The sequence below is a fragment of the Mustela lutreola genome, chromosome 7, assembly GCF_030435805.1.
Source record: "Mustela lutreola isolate mMusLut2 chromosome 7, mMusLut2.pri, whole genome shotgun sequence".
In the NCBI taxonomy this organism is placed as follows: domain Eukaryota; kingdom Metazoa; phylum Chordata; class Mammalia; order Carnivora; family Mustelidae; genus Mustela; species Mustela lutreola.
The window spans coordinates 123856108-123875624 of NC_081296.1; the positions used below are offsets into that span (position 1 = coordinate 123856108).

At 53.4% G+C, this 19517-nt stretch overlaps 1 protein-coding gene across 5 annotated transcripts in view; it reads left to right on the top strand.

Annotated features, from left to right (window-relative positions):
* Positions 1-19517, top strand: part of GPR68 (G protein-coupled receptor 68) — a 29365-nt gene that overhangs the window by 1782 nt on the left and 8066 nt on the right. The window contains exons 1-2 of one of the 5 annotated variants that reach the window (XM_059182502.1): positions 16326-16777; positions 18092-18196. The exons of 1 other annotated variant lie outside the window; for it this stretch is intronic. The gene's annotated coding sequence lies outside the window, so the exon portion shown is untranslated. Of the gene's footprint in view, positions 1-8142; positions 8303-14605; positions 14703-16325; positions 16778-18091; positions 18197-19517 lie in introns of those variants that run through there. 3 more of the 5 variants (XM_059182501.1, XM_059182500.1, XM_059182498.1) reach the window with 3 other exon arrangements.

Below are 19517 nucleotides of genomic sequence, written 5' to 3' on the forward strand. Positions count from 1 at the left end.
TGATGCAGAGTCCATCAGTTTTTTGGTACCTTGGGGACAAGCCCTGATACCCCAGAATGACCCCTGGGGCACCTGACAGAGGACAAAGAGAACCTATATTCTGAAGAGAGGACAGGGACCAGGGCCCCCTCCTTCTCACTCCTTTAGGGCCTGACTCCCTTCTTGTGTTGCGGGTAGGGGGGACCGGACGTGTCCCATTATGCAGCCTTCCCCTATCGATGTCCTCTCGACATCGATACTGGCCCTGATGGCCCCTGGGTAGTCCTTGGGGACACCATGCAAAAAACCTCCAGGGTCTCCGTACTGTCCGGATCCCTGACATGGTGCCTTGGCTCCCACCCCACCAGACAGCCCTATGGAAGCTCAGCTCCTGCCCTCCATATCCACTTAGCCACACCAGCCCGCAGGACAAGTAGAGGACATGCAGGGGGCTCAGTCTCCCCTGGCCAGCTCCTGCCTTTCTCCAGGCTTCTTTTCTTCCGAACCAAAAAGGCACACCAAGCTGATTAGCATCACCTGCTTAAGCAGACCGACCACTGGGTTCCTCTCTCTGGAGCAGACCCAACCCCACTCCACGAGAGTTCACTTGGAGAATCTCAGCCTCTCAGGGCTCACCCTCTGCTCCCAGTTCCTGCTCACCCTCCCCAGCCCTGCAGATGTGGACCAGGGACCCAGATTAGGACTGGAAGCCCCAAAGCGGTCAGGCCCACTGCTGAGGGACACCCTGGGTGCTCCTCTTGGTCTTCAACTGGACCCCAGTGGTTAATTCCAGAACAGAAGGGAGAACCTTCCCCCACACACACACTCATGGTTCTGGGGCACTTAAATACCCTTATTTTTAAAAGGAAATTGGGTTCCACTCACAGAAGTGGGAAATCAGTATCCTCTACCACAAAAGCAAGGTAATTGAACGAATAAAAACAAGGAAAACCAAGCAGTGTTGGTTTTAAACTTAGATTAACGCCTGTTGTCTGCAGAACACACCTGAAGCTAGTTCTCTAGCTTACAAAGGGAGATTAACAAGAATTAAGAACTAAAGACATACTGACACCCAGCTGAGACTTTCTCTCTAGTGCAGAACAGGTTAAGAGAGAAATGGATAGGGAAAAACAAAATACATCAGCCAGCTTCTATCAGTCAGCCTCTACTGAGTTCAGAGCACCACACTACGCCGGAAGTGATGCAGAACAAGCCTTCAGTGTATCCATCCCAGAAGGGTCACTTCCTCCAGGAAGCCCACCCAGATGGGCCTCCTTAGCCAGCTGTACTTCTCCTGTTTTAAGGGTCATTGTGATTCACTGTAATGGGGTATTGGCTTTTACTCCCAAGCAGAAGTTCATAAGAACCACCACCAGGTCCGTCTCACTCACTTCACTATCCAGGTGTCTGTCCCCACGGGGCCTGGAGCACAGGGGTTGAACAGGTGAATGAATAATGAATGTGTAGCTGGGTTGACCTTCTTGACTTTGGTCTTGCTGCCCCTCCCACCTCCAGCAATGCTTTTCCTTCCTCTTCCACTTCCTCCTCCCTGCCCAAACCCCTTCCCTGCCCAAACCTCCCTGCCCAAACCCCACACCTTCCATCCTTCAAGGCCCTGCTTGAGAGCTCAGTTTTTCCAGGAGGCCTTTTTCAACCCACTGACCCACCCCGAGCACCCCTGCCCTTGAATCTTCGATCCCTGGCGCTGCCTATGCCCAGGGGACATTCGGTTCCATGGTCCAGTGGGTTCCCCACACCTGCACGGGACAAGCAGTATGGGTGATCTAATGTGGAGTGGCTCAGCGTGGTTCCCCCTTCAAGGACACGGCTGTGTTGGCTCCGGGACACTGTATGGGTTCCCTGTTGATTGCTGTGACAATCACTATATGTTTAGTGGCTTAAAACGCAAATTTAATCTTACAATTCTGGAGGTCAGAAGTGGGTCTCAAGCTGTCAGCACAGTGGATTTCCTTTATGGAGGCTCTAGGAGAGAATCCATCTCGTTTCCTTTTTCAGCTTCTAGAAGCTGCCTGCGTTTCTTGGCTGGTGGCCAGCTCCTATCTTCAAAGCTGACTATTGCTGATTGTGTCTTTCCCACCCGTGGAAAATCCAGGATACTCTCGTCGCAAGATCCTTAAATGAATCACACCTGCAAAGTCTCCTTAAAAAAAAAGAGAGAGATCCATTTATTCATTAGAGAGAGAGAAAGAGAGCAGGGGGAGAGACAAGCGGGCTTCCCCTGAGCACTGAGCAGATACGGGGCTTAATTCCAGGACCTCAAGATCATGACCTGCGCCAAAACCAAGAGTCAGACGCCCAACTCACTGAGACACCTAGATGCCGCATCTCTCTCTCTTTTAAATTAATTAATTAATTAGTTGAGAGAGAGCGCACATGAGAGTGGGGGAAGGGACAGAAGGAGACCATCTCAAGCAGACCCGCCCCCCTACCCCCTCCCACCACTGAACGTGGATCCAGACAAGGATCTCCATCCCATGACCTGTGAGACCTTGACCCGAGCTGAGCTACCCAGCCCCTGCAAAGTCCCTTTTGCCATGAAAGGCAACGCAGTCACAGGTCCTGGGGATTGGGACATGGACGTCTCTGAGGACGAACATAATGCAGGCTGCGTAATAGCTGTCCCGGTTCGTCACAGGGCACTGTGGCCGGTGGTGTATTAATAATAACTGCCATTTGCTGAACATTGACCATTCCGAGCACGTTCCCCAACACCCTGAGGTGGGTGCCACCATTATCACCCTCACTGTACAGGAGGGGCACCGAGAGATTAAATATCTTGGCAAGTAGCAGAGCCAGGATTTGAACCCAGGCAGTCTGGCTCCACCATGTGTGTCCTCCTTACCTCCTCACCTCCTAACTGCCAGTCTGTCACCACTCTCACCTCCAGGATCCCAGTCCAGAGCCTGGGAGAGACCAGGCGAGGTCTGAAGCCCAACACAGAGGGAGAATTGTCACGGAGATTTCTGGGGGAGACCCCATCTGGGTCACAGATTCTCTGCCAGTCCCCTCCCATGTCAGCCCTTCCTCCCCATTAGAGGCATCCAAGCCTATCCCAGGGAGCTTTCAAAGGTTCTCTTTGGGGGGGTCGAGGCAGGTGAGTCTGGAAGAGCTCCTGGATGCCACCTGCCAGTCAAATTCACATCTGCCCTGCCCCCACAGCCACACCCCAATCCTATGAGCCTCACAGGAAACAAACCAAAGACACTAAACCACACTTCCCTAGCTCGCCATCACGGAGAAGCCTGCATACTTAAGCCAGAGTGGAACACATCAGCCTTCCACAGCCACTGGATGGAGAGGGGTGCCCTAATATCCCCTGAGCACCCAGGAGGGGCAGGCATATTTCTAAGAGTTTTATACTTACTAATTCATTGACTACAACAACGCTGTGAGGTCCTGTTATTATCCCCATTTTACAGATAAGGCAATGGGGGCAGAGAGCAGTCCGGTAACTTTCCGAGGTCCCATAGCCAGTATGAAGATCCAGGATTGCATCCATTCTCCATAAGCAGGAGAACCAAGACAGAGGCTGGTCAAAGCTGGCTGAGCGGTCCCAGTCTGACCCACCCGATAACAGTGGGCCAAGCCCCCTTTGTGCCTTCCTACCATAACCTGCTCTCTTAGCACTTGCTGGGCTGGGCTCCTGGTTTCTGCATCAACAGATTTCTTGAGAGCACTTTTATATTTCATGCTCACACCGACCTTCATTATTGCCTCCATTTTTACAGGAGGAAAAGCAGGCTGCAGGGAGCCTGAAAACTTGCCAGAGCCCCCCCAACCACAAAGCAACAGGTTTGGGATTTGAACCCAGACATTCAGATTTGAACCCTTCCCTCTCCCAACTGCCTGAGACTGAGCGAGCCTAGCTTGAAGGCCTCCGCCAGAATTCTGCAGTCCAGCCAGGCACGCAACAGGGTTTCCCCAGCGTGCCAGATGTGTGCACTCACACTTCTTCTGGACTTGCACTCCCTCTCCACCAGCCTCAGAGTTTCCTGCCTTCGGGTGGCCCCATTAGTCACACTGTCTGAGGGCCCAAGGATTATCTGAGTGGGAGCGGAAACAACCTTGTGTCAATCAGGTCAGTCTGATTAATCAGTTCAGGCCCAAACCTGCTGGAGTATGGCTGGCGCCAGGAAAGAGAATTCTCAAAAAAGCCAGCTTCTTGCTGCTTGAAACTGTCCAAGGACGAGCCTGACTCTACGGTGACAAGCATTTCTCAAAAGGAAAGTCAGACACACCAAAAGGAGTAGCTAGGAGGCTCACAGTGACAGGAAGCACAGGGCAGGGGAGTCCTCGAGAGGCAGAGCCCCACAGCTAAGCACGGACAACGACCGACGACAAGCTGGGGCTGGAGCCGAGTGAGGAAGCAGGGACCTCATTCTGCTATTCCGGGGATAAAGACAGATTTCCTCTGAGGCTGGCCAGCTGTGCTCACTGGAAGAACGAACTGGAAGAAACAGTAATTTTTAAAAGTAGATAATCTGTGCACATTCTAAACTGTGTGCATGTTCTTCCATTCGTGCAAGTTTGCAGGGAAGAGACATCTGGTCTCCACGTGTGTGTATCAGTCAGGGTCTTGGCAGGAAGTAGAGGCACTGTCGGGCAGGGTGACCGGGGAGAGGTTAACCCACGCACGGTTTTTCCGAGGTGTGGTTGGGTGTGGTTAAGGGAACCACAGCAGGACGGTGCACGAGCCTGAGCCAAGCATCTTGGGGCAGTTGTCACTCCCCCAGGCTGGAAGGAGAGGGAAGTGTAGTGCCGGACAAGGACTCCAGCACTAGCTCAAGGCAGGCAGCCAGCCTGGCAGGGGGAGAAACACTCCCTCCTCCCCACTCTCCTGCCATCCTCGGATCCTTGGCCAAACCCAACAGAAGCCAGAGGGCAAGGGAGGCACCTGCGATCCAATCCATGGAGGTAGGAAGGAGACAGGTAGAGATAGGGGATCTGGATGGGCTGATAAGAAGTCCTCGGCACACTTCTGGCCCTGGTGCGACCGTCTTTCATCCATCCCCTCTGCTGCCATTTCTGACCACCTGCAAGGGCTTCCCTAACCAGACACTGGGAAAATGCAAACGCGGAGACCAAAAACTCAGGAGCGGCTCTTAAAGAAGCAATGGACGTAAACGTCACTTATGCCGGGTATGGAGAAATTCTGCCCGCGTCTCTGGAGGCCAGCCCGTTGTGGGAGATGATTGCTGTGGGCAAGGAAGATGGTCATTAGTACAGTGTCTCAAATCAGCATTCCAGGAGCATAGGCCATAATTTGCCATCCCCTAGAACCAGGAAGATTCTGGAAAACAATGCATGCATCATTTTAACTTAGTGAGCTGTTGTTTGTTGTTTACAAGGCCAGGTTTTACTTACAAAAGAACAAATTTTGCTGCCCCTGCCAAGGACTGGACATCTTAACACCAAGAAACAGAGCAAAGTCTAGCCAACAGGCGACATTGTAAGCAGCATGATGAATCTCTGCTTCTCTAAATCTAACATCTTCTTAGAGAGAGCAGGGCCAGAGATGACAACCCTTTTCCACTGGCCAATTTCAGATCTTTAAGTAACTAGAACAGGGGCTATGCTGTTCTGTCTTTAAAAAGTGAAACATGAATCGAAACGGAGCTTGTTTTCATTGAAGAGTATTGACACTTGTAAAAGGTTCTGGGTTTGGATATCCATAGTAGTAGGCGGGGAAAGAAGGGGCCACCATCTTGTAAGTTACAATGTGTATGTAGTTACAATTCAGGGTGGGGGGGGGTCCCTGCACCTCCCCCCACCCTGAACTGTGCACCTGGCAGCCCACATGGGATTCACTTTGTAACAAACTTCCTACACAGCATGTACTATACCCTTGGGAGCCAGAATCCTGGATCTGGCAACTGACCATGGGCTTTAAAACACCCCACTTGCCTCCTGGGTGGATAGGATGAGGCAGATCCTAACTGCTACAAGAAGCAGCTTTAGTTAGGGCTCTGTTCAAGTCCTGGTTCAGACATTCAGAGCTGAGTGCCCTTGGGTAATTCACTGAAGCTCAGTTTCCTGAGGAGACCATTCATAACACCAGGGACACAGTAAGCATTCAAAAGGTAAGAGCCATATATAAAAGGGTATGTAGGGGGGACAGTAACAGCGAACATCTATGGAACCCTAATATCTGCTGGGTGTTGAGCTAAGAGCTTTTCCTGAATTAATTGCAGAGTCCTCTCAACTCCCTTTTGAACAAGTGTCCCCATTTCCCACATAAGGAACTAGGCATAGAGAGGTTGAGGGATTTATCCAAGGTTGCCCTACTAGTAGGTAGTAGAGCTAGGGCTCAAACTCTAGACACTCTGGCTTTTGAGGGCAAACTCTTTTTTTTTTTTAAAGATTTTATTTATTCATTTGATAGACAGAGATCACAAGCAAGCAGAGAGCAGGCAGAGAGGAAGGGAAGCAGGCTCCCCACCAAGCAGAGAGCCGGACGCAGGGCTCGATCCCAGGACCCTGGGATCATGACCTGAACCGAAGACAGAGGTTTCAACCCACTGAGCCACCCAGGTGCCCACCGAGGGCAAATTCTTAACAACTATTCTCAGCTTGGTGATTTTTCAAAAGCAGATGTGCATTTTTATGGCAAGAATAGTTAATCCAGAAAACTACATTTGTGAAGATTTTGCGAGGAGGAATTTCAAGATGAGGACCAGCCAATGGTTTCATGCAGCCTCTGAGAAGAGCTTGCTGGGAGGTTCTGGGTTCCCTCTGCTTCCCCTGCCTCCCTAGCCAGGGTAGCTTCTCCCCTCTTGTCACTGTCCATTTCCCTCCAGAGACTCACCGAGGGGCCCAGTCACAAAGCGGGCAGCTCTGAGCCACCCAGAGGGCTTAGCTGAAGGTGAGATGTCGACTTCTCTCTTTACCTCTCTGTCTGCTCTCTGGTTGCCCTCCATCCTGCCACCTGATCATCAGTCCTAATGACCATGATGGCATGAGATTCTGCAGACTCCCGTGGTGACACTCCAAGACACTCGTTCTGCAAACAGGAATAGGGTGCTCTCCTCGGAGCCAGGGGCTAGGCCGGGAGTGAGTGTCCTGCACAGAGACCACTGGGTGCCCACAGTGACCCCAGTGGACAGTGCAAAAGATGCTGGAAAGGGAGCCAAGGGAGCATAGCACAAATTGCCTGGGACAGCCAAGAAGGCTTGATAGGGAAAGGGACTTGTGGGTCTAAACACTGGGGCTGGAGTTCCAGAGATGAGGACAGAAGACACAGAGTTAAGATCTGCAAGTGTGAAAGAGAAGAGATGCTGGAGGAACAGCTGAGGGTAGCTAGACTGGGTAGGATACTGGCTCTGGAATCACCTGCCTGGGTTTGAATCTCAGTGCCTCCACTCACCACCTGCGTAGCCTTGGGCTCATTACTTGACCTCTCTGTGCCTCATCCCCCTATGTGCAAAATGGTGATGATAACAGCATGTACCTAAGAGGGGCGAGGATCAGTTGTGTTCCCTACCTCTAAGTGCCTGGCACACACTACATGCTCCACAGCGCAAGCCCTGGCTATGGTTACTGCTGTTCTCTGGGAGATTGTGGGGCAGAGGGCAGGCAGACCAGCTGTAACACCTCCTTGAATTCTCAACAAAACCAGCAGGAGGTCCTCTGTGTTGTGCCTGGCCACCCATGACTCAGGCACACTCGGGCCAGGAAGCACCAGGGCAAGGATCCAGGAGGCAGAAAACCTAAGGGCAGACTCCCAGGCTGGGCCACTGGGGCTGAGCTAGAGGCTCAGTGCAGCCGCTACAGACTGCATTTACTGAGTGGCTACCAGGTGCCAGCGCTGTGGATAAGGACTTGAAAAGTACAGAAAGGTGCTTCCCGGACTCTTCTCTCAGCTGACCTAGGGATGTGGCTGAGAAGGACCCTTGTCCTTTTGCAAGCAAGGCCCGTCTGAACCCACACTCAGGCGCTCCAAAACCTGTGATGGGGACACAATGGTAGCGGGGATGGGGAGGGCTGTACCTCTAGGACAGGTCTGAGCGACTGTGGTTTTTTCTGGCAGGCGCCTAGCCTGGGGCCTGTGGTCCTGCAAGGGCTGGGTGTGCCCGACGGGGGGGTGGGGCAAGGAGGGGAAGAGGAGAGAGGATGGGAGAAATCGGGACACCAGGAGGAGGAGGGCCCGGCCAGGAAATGGACCCGCCGGCGTTCCCAGACCGCCTCTGCCTGCAACCAGAGGACGCAGCGCCCACCCTGCGTGCTGCGCGCTGGCCCTAGGAGGGGGCGCGGACAAGGCGCACGGGGTAACTCCGACCGGCACCCCGAGCCCTTCACCGCGCAGGTATGTGTTCCCCCAGAGCCAGACCTCTTCCCCTCGCCACTGTCGGTCGCAGGGTCCTTGGCGCCCCCAGGAAACCGCTTGCGGAGAGCGCTCCGGTCCCTGGCACCGGCAGCCAGTTCTGTGCCTTCCCGGTGCCCGGCGCCGCGAGTGCGCGCTGAAACTGCGTACCCTTGGGGGCCAAGTGTAAGTGCGCGGGGCGCAGCGACCAAGTGCGGGAGCCACCGCGTGCGCGCGTGGGTGCGCGGGGCGGGGCGGGGCGGGCCAGCGCGGGAGCGGCGGCGTGTGCGCGTGCGCTCGGGGCCGGGCGGAGGCGGCCAAGTGCGGGCGCACCCGGGATGAGCGCCAGGGGCGCCTAGCGGAAGCGGGCTGACGCGGTTGCGGCTGCGGCCAGCCAGGTGTCTGCCCCCCAGCGCCGCCGGCGTGTCCGGGTCCCTCTCTAGGGTGGAATGTCTCTGTCCGCAGTTGCTGCCTACTTTGGCAGCCACCCCCTCGGCCTGCTCTGTGACCACCTGGTAATTACACACACACGCGCGCGCGCGCACACACACACACACCCTTCATTTCCCAGAGCTCGGCAAGCAGCACAGTGACACAAAGATTCGCCAGGTTTTCCTTTCCTTCTCCGCACACCGAAGGGGAATGAAGGGCAGGTGTCGGCCTCCGGGCAAGCTTGCCTGCGATTGGCCGAAGGAACGCTGGGTGGGGTTGGCGAGGGCTTCTGCCAGGCAGGGCAGTCGGTGGGCTCAGGTTGTCCTCAAGGTGGAGAACAGTGACCTGGTGGCCAAATGGCAGAGGAAGACACTTTGGGGATTTAGGAGGAGGGAGCGCTGACTTGGAGCCAGAGACTGTCACTTTCTGGCGCCGGGCCTCTGTGAATCAGAAATAACTACTAGCCCGGGCCACCACATGGGCAAGGCAGGTGGTGAGGACAAAAGAGATCTGAGAATGGTCCAAGTGTCAGATGATGTGATTGTCTTGCTCCCCCTGCCTGCCGGCACAGGTAAGCTTCCGAAGAAAAGAAGGTTTACCAGAGAAGTAGGGGCTGGAGCAGTGTGGAAGCTATAGACTAGGGCATCTGCTGCTGAGAGCTCCATTCCAGAGCTAGATTACTCCAGTCCACATCTCAGCGCTTCCTTTTATTAGCCCTATTACCTTAGGCCAATCCACGACTGTTTTTAAGCCTCAGTGTTACTTTCTGTCAAATGGGCACGATGGTACAGCCTGCTTCCTAGGGTGGTCCTGAGATCACACAGCTGCAGACCTTGCCTTGAAAGCCTTGCAGTGCCCCCTAAACATTACATATGAATATTGTTATTGCCATTATGTCGCACCCTTCGGGTACAGGAATACTGTAAAGAGAGGAGCCTCATCCAACAACAAACAGTAGGAAAATGGGTTTTGTTCTTCCTAGTTGACTGGTTTCAAACAAGATGCCTTCCCTGAGACTTGGTAGCTCATGGGGAAAATTATTGTTATTGTATCCACCTCACAAAGTTGTTTAAAAAATGAAAATAACTGTATGAATGAATCTAGCCCATGATAAACCTTCATCTGATTTTGAAAAAAAACAAAAAACAAAAAACCTAGAACTCGTATTCTAGTTATCACCTCCTGTAAAACAAACCACTTTAAAGACAGCAGCTTAAAATAAGAGCATTCATCTTTTTAGCACAGGAATCTGTGATTGGGCAGGGTTGTCGGGGGAGGGGGGGATGGTGTATCTCTGCTCCTTGCAGCATCCGCTGATATGGCCAGCTGGGGCGGAAGCATCTTCTTCCGAGATCATGTGCTCGTGCAACAAGCCAGGTGATCCTGGCCTTCATCTGGGACCTTCTTTCAGGCTTTGTGTTCCTGTCAATGTGGGCCACTCCAAGAGGCTGCTTGAGCCTCCTCCCAGCATGGCGGCCAGGTTTTAAGGGCAACTATTCTACGTGATATGAGATGGGAGCTTCCAGTCTCTTCAGAGTTGGCCACAGTAGTAACGGAGCCCATTGCGATTCAAGGGGAGGGGACTTCAAGGTTGTTTCTCAATGAGAAAAGCATCACATAATTCTGACTATCTTGAATCTACCCCACTTGAAAGCCTTCCCTGTGCATTGGCTTTTTTTTTCCTCCTGCTGGGTGCCATGGTAACAAATTCACTCAACTTTGCAAAGGAGACCAGTAGAGATCCAGATATCCCTAACGAGGGCCTTATCACAAACCCTGTTTTGGTCAGGATCACTCTCTGGGCCTGATTCCAGGCTGATGAAGCAGGCCTCTTAAATAGTGGCTTCTCTAGTGTCTGTGTCCTTGGACCCTCTGAGGCTTCAGTCCCCAGCTCTGCCAACCCCTTGTCTTTAAAACAAAAGGGAGAAGCCAGAAGAGGGTAGGTAATTTGGATTCAGAAAAGTGGATTTTCGCAAGTGGCTCAGGCTGAGTGTAACAAGCACCGACGTATCTCTCAGTTCCCTGGAAAAATCTGTTTGTTTTCCGAGAGGGTTGCTGCCTGGGTGTTCGGAGTGACTGTTGTCCTACATTATTAGGTTATTAACTGATGGGTTGGAGCACCGTGGGTGGGGAAGCAGGAGGCTGGAGAGGGCAGCAGGCCCCGGGAGTAGCTATGGCAACCTCCAGGACTGTGGTTTGTGCTTTGGCTCCAAGCAGGAAGGATGCCCAAGACAGCTGAGACCTTCTCAGAAAGACCACAGACGCTCCAAAGAGAGAGGTTTCCACTGTAATGTATTTTCGCACGGCCACCCACCCATGTCCTCAGAGTCAAAACCAACCCTCTTTCCTGTTGCCTCATCCCAGAGCCTGACTGTCTAGCCCAGTCCTTCATCTCCTGACTTCAGTTTCAGCCACACTGGGCTGCAGGAAGAAGTGGACTTGAGATTCATGTATTCATTCACACATTGGACACTTCTGTGTCATGCGTTTATTTGGGGCTGACCCACCTTCTCCCTGGGAGAGAACAAAACAGACCCTGCTCCTCCTTCTTCCTGGGGCTTACTGTCTAGAAGGGGAGAGGGGCATGAGCAAATATTCATACAAATTCCCACGCATTGCCTTGTTAATCTTTGAAATATAATTAATTTAGACTTGACTTGAACCCCAGCCCTGCCGTGAGCCAGCTCTGTGACCTTGGTCCCTTTGGTGGTAAGGCCAGGATAATAATATTTACCTTACAGGGCTGCTGTGAGGCATCACCAAGGCACGCTCTGGGATGCGCGGCGTCTTGCATATAGTGGTAACTCCAAATATGAACGAATCGTCCCCCAACCCCCGGCATCCCCTTGTCCACTGCCTGTTTGTCGTTTGGAACTTGCCAGCCCCTTCTCTCTGTAGGAGGAGCCCTGGTCCCAGCTCCCTGGCAGTCAAGGCAGTGGAACACCCGGACCTCACCTTTCAGAAGTCTCAAGTTGGCCAAGGCAAAACAAAAAGAATCCAAGGAGGGCTGTGTGGAGGAAGTGGCATTTGAACTGGGCCTTGAACAAGCTCTGGTGGTCAGATTTTGGCCTGTGTCAGAAAATCCTGAAGGAATTGCTCCAAGGCCAGACTCTTGGACCTCATCCTGAAGTGATTCTTTTTGAGGGAATCCAGGGCAGGCCCAGGAATACTGAGGTGGGCTTCCTAAAGCCTTGAAGACCAGAGCAGGGATTTGACCTTGAAGAGTCGGAAGAAGAGATCAGGAAGTGGTTGGCCATGGGCTGGGCCTCAGAACAAGGGCCGATGGGGCCTCCTTATTTCCTTCACACTTTAACCACCTTCTGCCCATCTTGCCCGCCCTCCACTGCGGGGGCACAACTCCAAGCCCACCCCCACCCAGAGGCTGTATCCTAACTCCCCACGCCTCTCCAGGTGGCTCTACGGATTGGGTACCTGGCTTTGGTTCCATCATGCTCCCTTCTTGGTCCTGAGTTCAGGATGGACATGGGGGAAAATGCCCAGGTCTTTGTTTCCTTCCTTACCTCCTCCACCCCCGAGCCCCGAGCCCCAGCTGCGCCCCCTCCTTTAGTTATCAAGCATTTATTAACGCCAGCCCCTTGGGCAGCATGGTACCAGGCACTGTGGGGCTACAAAAGAGAGAAAGGCAGGCCTGACTCAGGGGCCTGGGAGCTTGTTAGATGTGCTCAGGCCTTACCCCAGACCTACCAAACCAGATTTGGCATGTAAACGAGATTCCTGGGAGATTCACACCAACATTTGTGAAGCACTGCTCTGTAGGGCTTTTAATAAGGGCAATGTAGAGGCATGGTCGGCAGAATAATGACCCCCCTCCAAATGATGTCCAGTTTGTAGCTCCTGCAGCCCGTGAATATGTTACCTTACGTGGCAAAGGGAAATTAAGGGAGCAGGTAGAATCAAGCTTGCTAATTAGCTGACCCTTAAAGAAGGAGACGTGTCCTGGATTACCCGGGCAGGCCCAGAACCATCACAAAGATTGTTAGAAGGGGAGGAGGGGGGAAGCAGAGTCAGAGTCAAGAAGGAGGTATGAGGCTGGGAGCAGAGGCCAGAGTAAATGGTGAGAGACAGGCTCAACCCATCCCTGCTGTCTTGGAAGCTGAAAGGGGGCTGAAAGCCAAGGAGTGCCAGAAGCCTCCAGAAGCTGGAAAAAACAAGGGAAGGGATTTTCCCCTAGAGCTTCCAGAAGGAATGCAGGGCTGCCAATACTTTGATTTCATCCCAGAGAAGCTATGTCAGACTTCTGACCACTAGACTGTAAGATAAGAAATTTGTGTTGTCTTAGCCACTAAGTGGGTGGGGATTTGTGCTCGGGCCAGGTACTAAGCACATGCCCCCCAACTGGCAATGACCGTGGTCCTTGATCCTAAGTCGCTCCCACCTCTTCCCTGACCCTAACAGGGCTATGGTACCAGGCACTCTGGGAGGTCCCCTGCTGGTTCTTTTTTTGGTCCTTGAAGCCATCTTAACCCCATACCTGGCCACCTTTAAATGCAACAATACTGCACCTTGCATCGGCTCTTCTGAGATAAGCATGTGGGAAAGAAGAAGGCCTGGGGAAGGCCAAGGCGAGCCTTCAAGACCCAAGTCAACAAAGATCCCTGCAGTCAAATAGCAGATAGCTCACGATAAGACACTTGTACTTGTCTGAGCCCTCAGGGACCTTCGAAGGCCTTTCCCCTAACTAGCCCCAAATTGGTAGAGTATCCAAGGGAACCAAGGTAGTGCCCTGTAACAAACACCTCACCAAGCTGGCCTGCGCACCCTTCACTCCCCCCAGGGTAAATCAGATCATGGGGCAGGACCTCCTATCCTTGTTTCCACCCTCATCACCAGGCCCATCATCACTGCATCCTGACTAACATCTAAGGATCTTCTAGGTGCCAGGTGTTTGCTGGACCTCATCTTCTTTGGTTCTCATAGAACACCATCGGTCTGCAAGGTCTGAGGTTTCTCAAGGTCACTGTCAAAGCTAGACAGTGGCACGGGGATTGAGCCTGCACGGTCTGTCCCAGGGCCTCTGCTCTTAACCTGCATCTCTTGCCCCTGGGCTTGCTGCCATGTGCTACCAGCTCAGGGCAGACTCCATGGCCAGTGATTCTCAAATTGCCTGGACTTCTAGGGGCCAGTGGGTGCCGAAGAGCCTTACAGCCTACGGTGCTATTGCCCTCAAAATCATAGGCTCCAGAGTGGCTCGGAAAAGTCCACCAGCCCTTCAGAGTCAAGGTTCTTGGAGGAGATGTTTATGCTGGGGGCAGACGGGGATGCCCAGGGCTCAGTCTGACCTTCTGGGGCTGCTGTTCTCGTGGGTACCTACAATGCTTCCTGACTGCTGTCACCGAGGGCTGAGAGCAGGAGACTGTGATTATAGGTGGCAGGCCTGGCGCGGTTTAGGCCCTAGGTCTTTCCAGGATGGAGGGAGCCACAGAGGTGGACCGTGGCAACCCCTGGGACTTCACTGTACCCAGTGGAGCTCAGGTGCCCTTGGCCTTTCACTAAACTCCCCCCTCTGCTCAACAGCCGCTTTAAGATACTGTCACTTTGGGTTTAAGGACAGAAGTATGAATGGGGGCAGGCAGGCCAAGGGCTTCTCTGGAGGCTGTTTTTATTACAAACACATTACTTTGCACTTAGTTGTAAGTTTACTGAGTGAGGTTTAGGGGAGTTGAAGTGATGGGGTCCCTAGGACCCCTCAGGCCACTGCTCAAGACGTGGCGTCATCACACTTTGTAGTCCTTCTTTCCCGTTTTAGGTTAAAGACGAAATCGTGGCACCAAAGTAGAACACAGCACGGGCTCCTTTTTCTCTTCCTGAGTGGGTGTCTCAGAGGATGTGGGCTCAGCTGATTTGAGTTAAACTAAAGTAAGCATCACCCCCTGCACCTACAGTCCTGAGGGCCCACTGGCGAGGAAGAGGGGATCTCTGGCCCTCGAGAGAGGAAGGCTCCCCAATCCAGGTAAAATATGGTGTCTATGGCTTGCAGAGGGGGCTGGGCAGCCTGGAGGCAGCTCTTCTGGGGGTCCTGGGGCGGGGGAAGGGAGGCCGCGGCATCTGTGGCTCCCGCAGGTACAGACAGTCTGTCTGTGTTTGTCTGGTTAGGGGGGCCGGCCTGTAGAGAGAGGCAGAGGCGTTCTCCCTGGCCTGTGTGTCTGCCGGGGGGGGGGGGCCCGGCATTCACCACTAAGGTCACCATGCTCCCCTCGCCCACCCGCTCTTCCTGTGACATGGGGGAAAGCCAGCCACACTTCCATGGCTCGGGAAAAACCTCTGAGTCTAACCTGCTCCACCCCTCTCTCACGAGATGCAGCCTTTAGCAGCAGCTGGCACAGAAGCATTTGCTTGGAGGGCCCAAGCCCCACAGGAGGGGATTTTTTTTTTTTTTTTGACACTCCTACTAATATAGCGCCCCCACCCCTCAAGAGACTGTCACAGCGAATCTTCCTCTGGAGAGGATGAGTCCCACAGATCACCCAATGGGACAGAGAGAAGGCACTTTCTCAATGGCCCCAAGGCATGGTGGATGTTGGCTTTCTGGCTCCAGCCATGTATCCGACCAGCAGGTTCTAAGGAGATCATGTCAAGGGGAAGGAGGCTCTCCCGACCCAGCACAGTGCCTGAAGCCAGCAGCTCTTTCGTTTAGCGTAAGGCCCTGGTCTAAAGCCTTGGTCCCTGTGTGCCCGAGTTTCCCCGTTTGTAAAATGAGGGGCCTGACCTGGGTCACCTCCAGGGGTTCTTTCAATCCCGCTGCACTGAGGAAGTTTAGTAAATGCTCCTGAGAGACGCAAGGCCCCCGTGAAGCCAGAGCCCTGGGCTGGCCCCCTGCTCGGGGCCAGGCCTCTTTACAACACTGCTGGTTGCCTTCTTCAGCACCCAGAGCCTTCCTGTGCTGCCCTGGCTCTGTTGGTCCACAAAACAGGACCCAACTCGCTTCCACCCCATCAGCACAGCTGCACCTGGCTGCCCGCTGGGGTTGTCCAGAGACGTTTTGAAAAATAGTAGTGCTCACTCCTCCCTTCCAGGAAGGATGACTTCATCCATCCAAGGTAGGGCATGGGGGCAGGCATTCATTTTTATCAGCTCCCCAGGTATTTTCTTAGGTGAGGTGTGACCCCCTAACCCAGATGCTCCTTGTGAGCGGCGGAAGGGTGACAGGCAGGGAATGGGAGCGGAAATAGCCGTGCTCTCCCGTCCTTGGCCGTTATCCCATTGTCCTTGCCCATGTCCACAGTACATTCTAGTTGCCAGAGCCCTGGCTTGTCTGAATGGCTCAAGCAAGGACCTCTGGGGCAGGGGTCCAACCTCCTGCCCCCCCATTCCTGGTATTGAAGGTGCTCAAGGTGGTTTGATGGGTAGAATTAGTGCCCTGGGCTCCTCCCGGCATCCCCTGCCTCCCACTCCCCAGGCCCCCTGCCCCTAACTGCAGCTTGAACAGCCCCGGCAAGGTTTCTCCCTGACCCCCTTGGGGTGTGTGACAAGCATTCCGAGGAGGATGCAAGGAGGCAGTCCCCCGCTCTCATCCTTGGCTGGGGAGTGTTCCTCGGCAACCGCCCAGCCTGATACCAGATCGGAGTTCACATGATTCTGCCTCAGCTCAGGAATGGGCAGCCTCCAGCTGGGATTTTCTAAACCGAGCTGGGGAGGTGTGGTCTGTGGAAAATCTCCGGAGGGGAAGCTCGGGTCCTGGCTGCAGGGTAGCTGGCTTGCGGCGTCTACCGGGCCCAGCAAAGTGGGTCTGGTCTCCTCCTCCAGGCTTCTCCGGAGCAGCTAGTGGGAGCCCGGCTGTTTGAGGTTTGAGGGCAGAGCTCAGCCTGGCTGGACAGTCAGAGAAGAGCCAGGTTCCCCCTTCGCCGCTGCTCCCTGCCTGCTCCTCACCTGGCGGCAGAGATTGGCATCACCTTCCTGGAGTCTGGAGGCCGAGCAAGGCGGGGGATCAGCCCAGCTGTTTCTAGACTGAAGATGGTGACTCATGAGTGGGTCAAGAAATCAATTTAGTAGCTAATGAAATGATCAGAGTGCGTGACAAGTAGTAGGGTAAGTATTGCTTTGGGAAGTTTGTTTCTCAGTATGCGTGTGTATAATGTCTGTGCGGGTTTGGTTACAATGTCAAGTGTGTTCTTGCTGTGGCTTGTGGTCGAAAGAGCTTAAAAGGCAGCAAATTCATGCCGTGATGCTGGGTTCTGGATTCAGATCCACCTGACGTACTGTCTGAACTTGAGCCACTAGGTTAGGCTCTCTGGGCTTCAGGTTCTGGGAAAGGGATAGTGGTACCAGCCCCAGCCGCCTTAGAGGGACTGCTGGAGCCCCGATGGGACCAAACTTCAAAACAGTTGCAAGGGCTTTAGAAACAAAATTGTCTCCTCGTTGGTGGTGCTGGAGTGAGGATTGTTGGGAGCCAGATGGGACCAAGGAAGACTGCGGGCTGATTTTCTACTTCTGTCCTGGAGGGAAATGTCAGCCTCCGAAAGCATGTAGAGGTTTGACCGCTGAAGGGAAGGGAAGCTGGGCTTGCTGGAAACTCCCCACTCTGTGGGCTCGGGGCTCCGTGAGTAACTGCATGCGTGCCTGTGTGCAGCTCACGGAAGAGACGCGAAGATTAGATCACTGTTTATGCATCAGATCGAGGCCAGCGTCAAGCCCCTCCGCCTTCTGGCTGGGAATGTGCAGGAGACTCTGAGTTTGCCTCAAAGAAGTGCTTCCTTCCTTTCAGGGCTCATTTCTCATGGATGTTAAAGTCCTCGGAGACCTCTGTGCTGATGGGCGTTTGTGTAAAGATTTGCCTCGAGGTGTTGGGTTGTTTTGTGTGGAGTCTCTCATTTTCTTAGTTGCATGATGCAGCATTTGAGGTAGACACTGGGGCTCCTTGTGTTGGTTCTTCGCCCCGACCTCCACCCCTTTGGCAACCACGGACTGGGCACACCGTGGGCTTTCCTCAGGGGCTGCTGAGGAAACAGTTGACCTGGTAGAGCACCTGCCAGGTGCAGGGAGCTAGCCCAGGACTAAGCCTGGGGGCCTTCCTGGTGGCATCTGAGAACTGGGGCTCAGGGAGGCCTGGAGGTGAGGGGGGTGACTGCTCAGTGATAATCGTGATGGAGAGAAAAAGAACATGACGCAGAGAAAGTGTGGGCCGATCTGAGTTCAAAACCTGCCTGCCACATTGTGACTGTGGAATCTGGAGCAGGTTGGTTCCTCTCTCTGCGCCTCAGTTTTTTGGTCTGTAAAGTGAGCACTGGTAAGAGTGGTGTTGAAGGAGAACAAGTGTACGGGAATGTTCCTGGCGGGTAGAGGGCTCTTCGCTGACGTGGCTTGGTTCTGCCGCTCTCTCTGTCTGCGTTCTTCCATTTACAGATTACTTTTGCACCCACTGTGTCCCTTGATTTTTGAGGAGCGAGTTTCCTATGGAGACCAGGTAGAGAAAGGACACTCCAGGCAAGGCGTAGTTGCCATCTGAGGGTACGTGTCATCAGGAACCAGTAGAAGGGGTGGCTGGCTGGGGTTAGACCTGGGTGAGAAAGCTGCAGCCTTGGATCAGCTCTGGAGCCTTGGGTAGATTCCCGGCTGCTGGAGTGAAGGCCACAGTAAATCTTCCTTCTTCCTTTTCCCTTTCTATGGATGACATCCCTACTGTCCCAGCACCCAACCTCAAACCCATCTACCCATCCACTCAGCCATTCATCCACCTCTCTACCCATTAACCCACCCATCTAACCATCTACCTGGTACCCACCTCGGTGTTTACACATCCATCTACCCATCCACCCACCCACTCCTCCATCTCTCTACCCATTCACTTGCCCATCTGTCCATCTACCCTCATACATCCATGTCCTCATCCACCTGCCCCTCCATCTACTCACCCACTCAACCCACCCACCCGTGTACCTCTGTACCTCTCCATCCATCTACCAAATAATTTCTGAGACCTTATAAGGACCAAGCACTGGGGAACATCTCAGATTTGCCCCTGGCTCTGATTTATCCACCTCCCTAGTCAGTGGCTACGGCTTCTTCTTTTCTCCTCTCTGGCCACACTTCCTCATACCTAGACCCCATCATGCCAGGCTACTCTCAGTTCCCCAGAAGTGCCCATTATCTCTCAGATTTGGCCTGTTGCACACATTGTTTCCACAGACAGAAACTTCCCTCTGCTGGGGCAGCCCTTCCCCCCTTGTTCTGTCTTAGCCTGACTTGCGGCTCAGGAAAGCTTTTTGGGGTGGGCTGGGCTACCTCCTACGAACTCCCTTAAAATCCTGTGCTCTCCTTAGGAGCTGGTTTCGCTTGTCTTCTTCACTGTCCCATGAGACTAAATGAAGCTTGAGTTACACTGAGTGACAGTGTCTGATGCGGTGGCTTCCATATAACAGCTGCTCAGTAGGTTTCTGTTGCGTGAACGGATAAGTGAACGGATGGGTGAATGGATGGAAGGAAGGAAGATTGGAGAACCATTGAAGGATCTGAAGTAGGAACGGTTATGTTAGATTTGTATTTTAGTGGATGGCTTTACAGGGGGTAAGATGGAGCCAAGAAATCCAATAGGAGGCCACTGAGCTGATTCTGGGGATGACGTCTTGACCCAGCCAGTCTAGGGCACTGGTGAGGAAACTGAAGAGGAAGAGATTGATGTGGGAAATATTTAGGAGTTGAAAATGGTAGAACAGGGTTGTTAACTGGAGGCCTTGGATGAAGATAAGGAAAGAAGCTGAGGGCCCTTCAACTGGACAGGTAGGGATGCCCCCTTCCAAGAGCAGATTCGTGCAGAAATGATGGAAGTGGG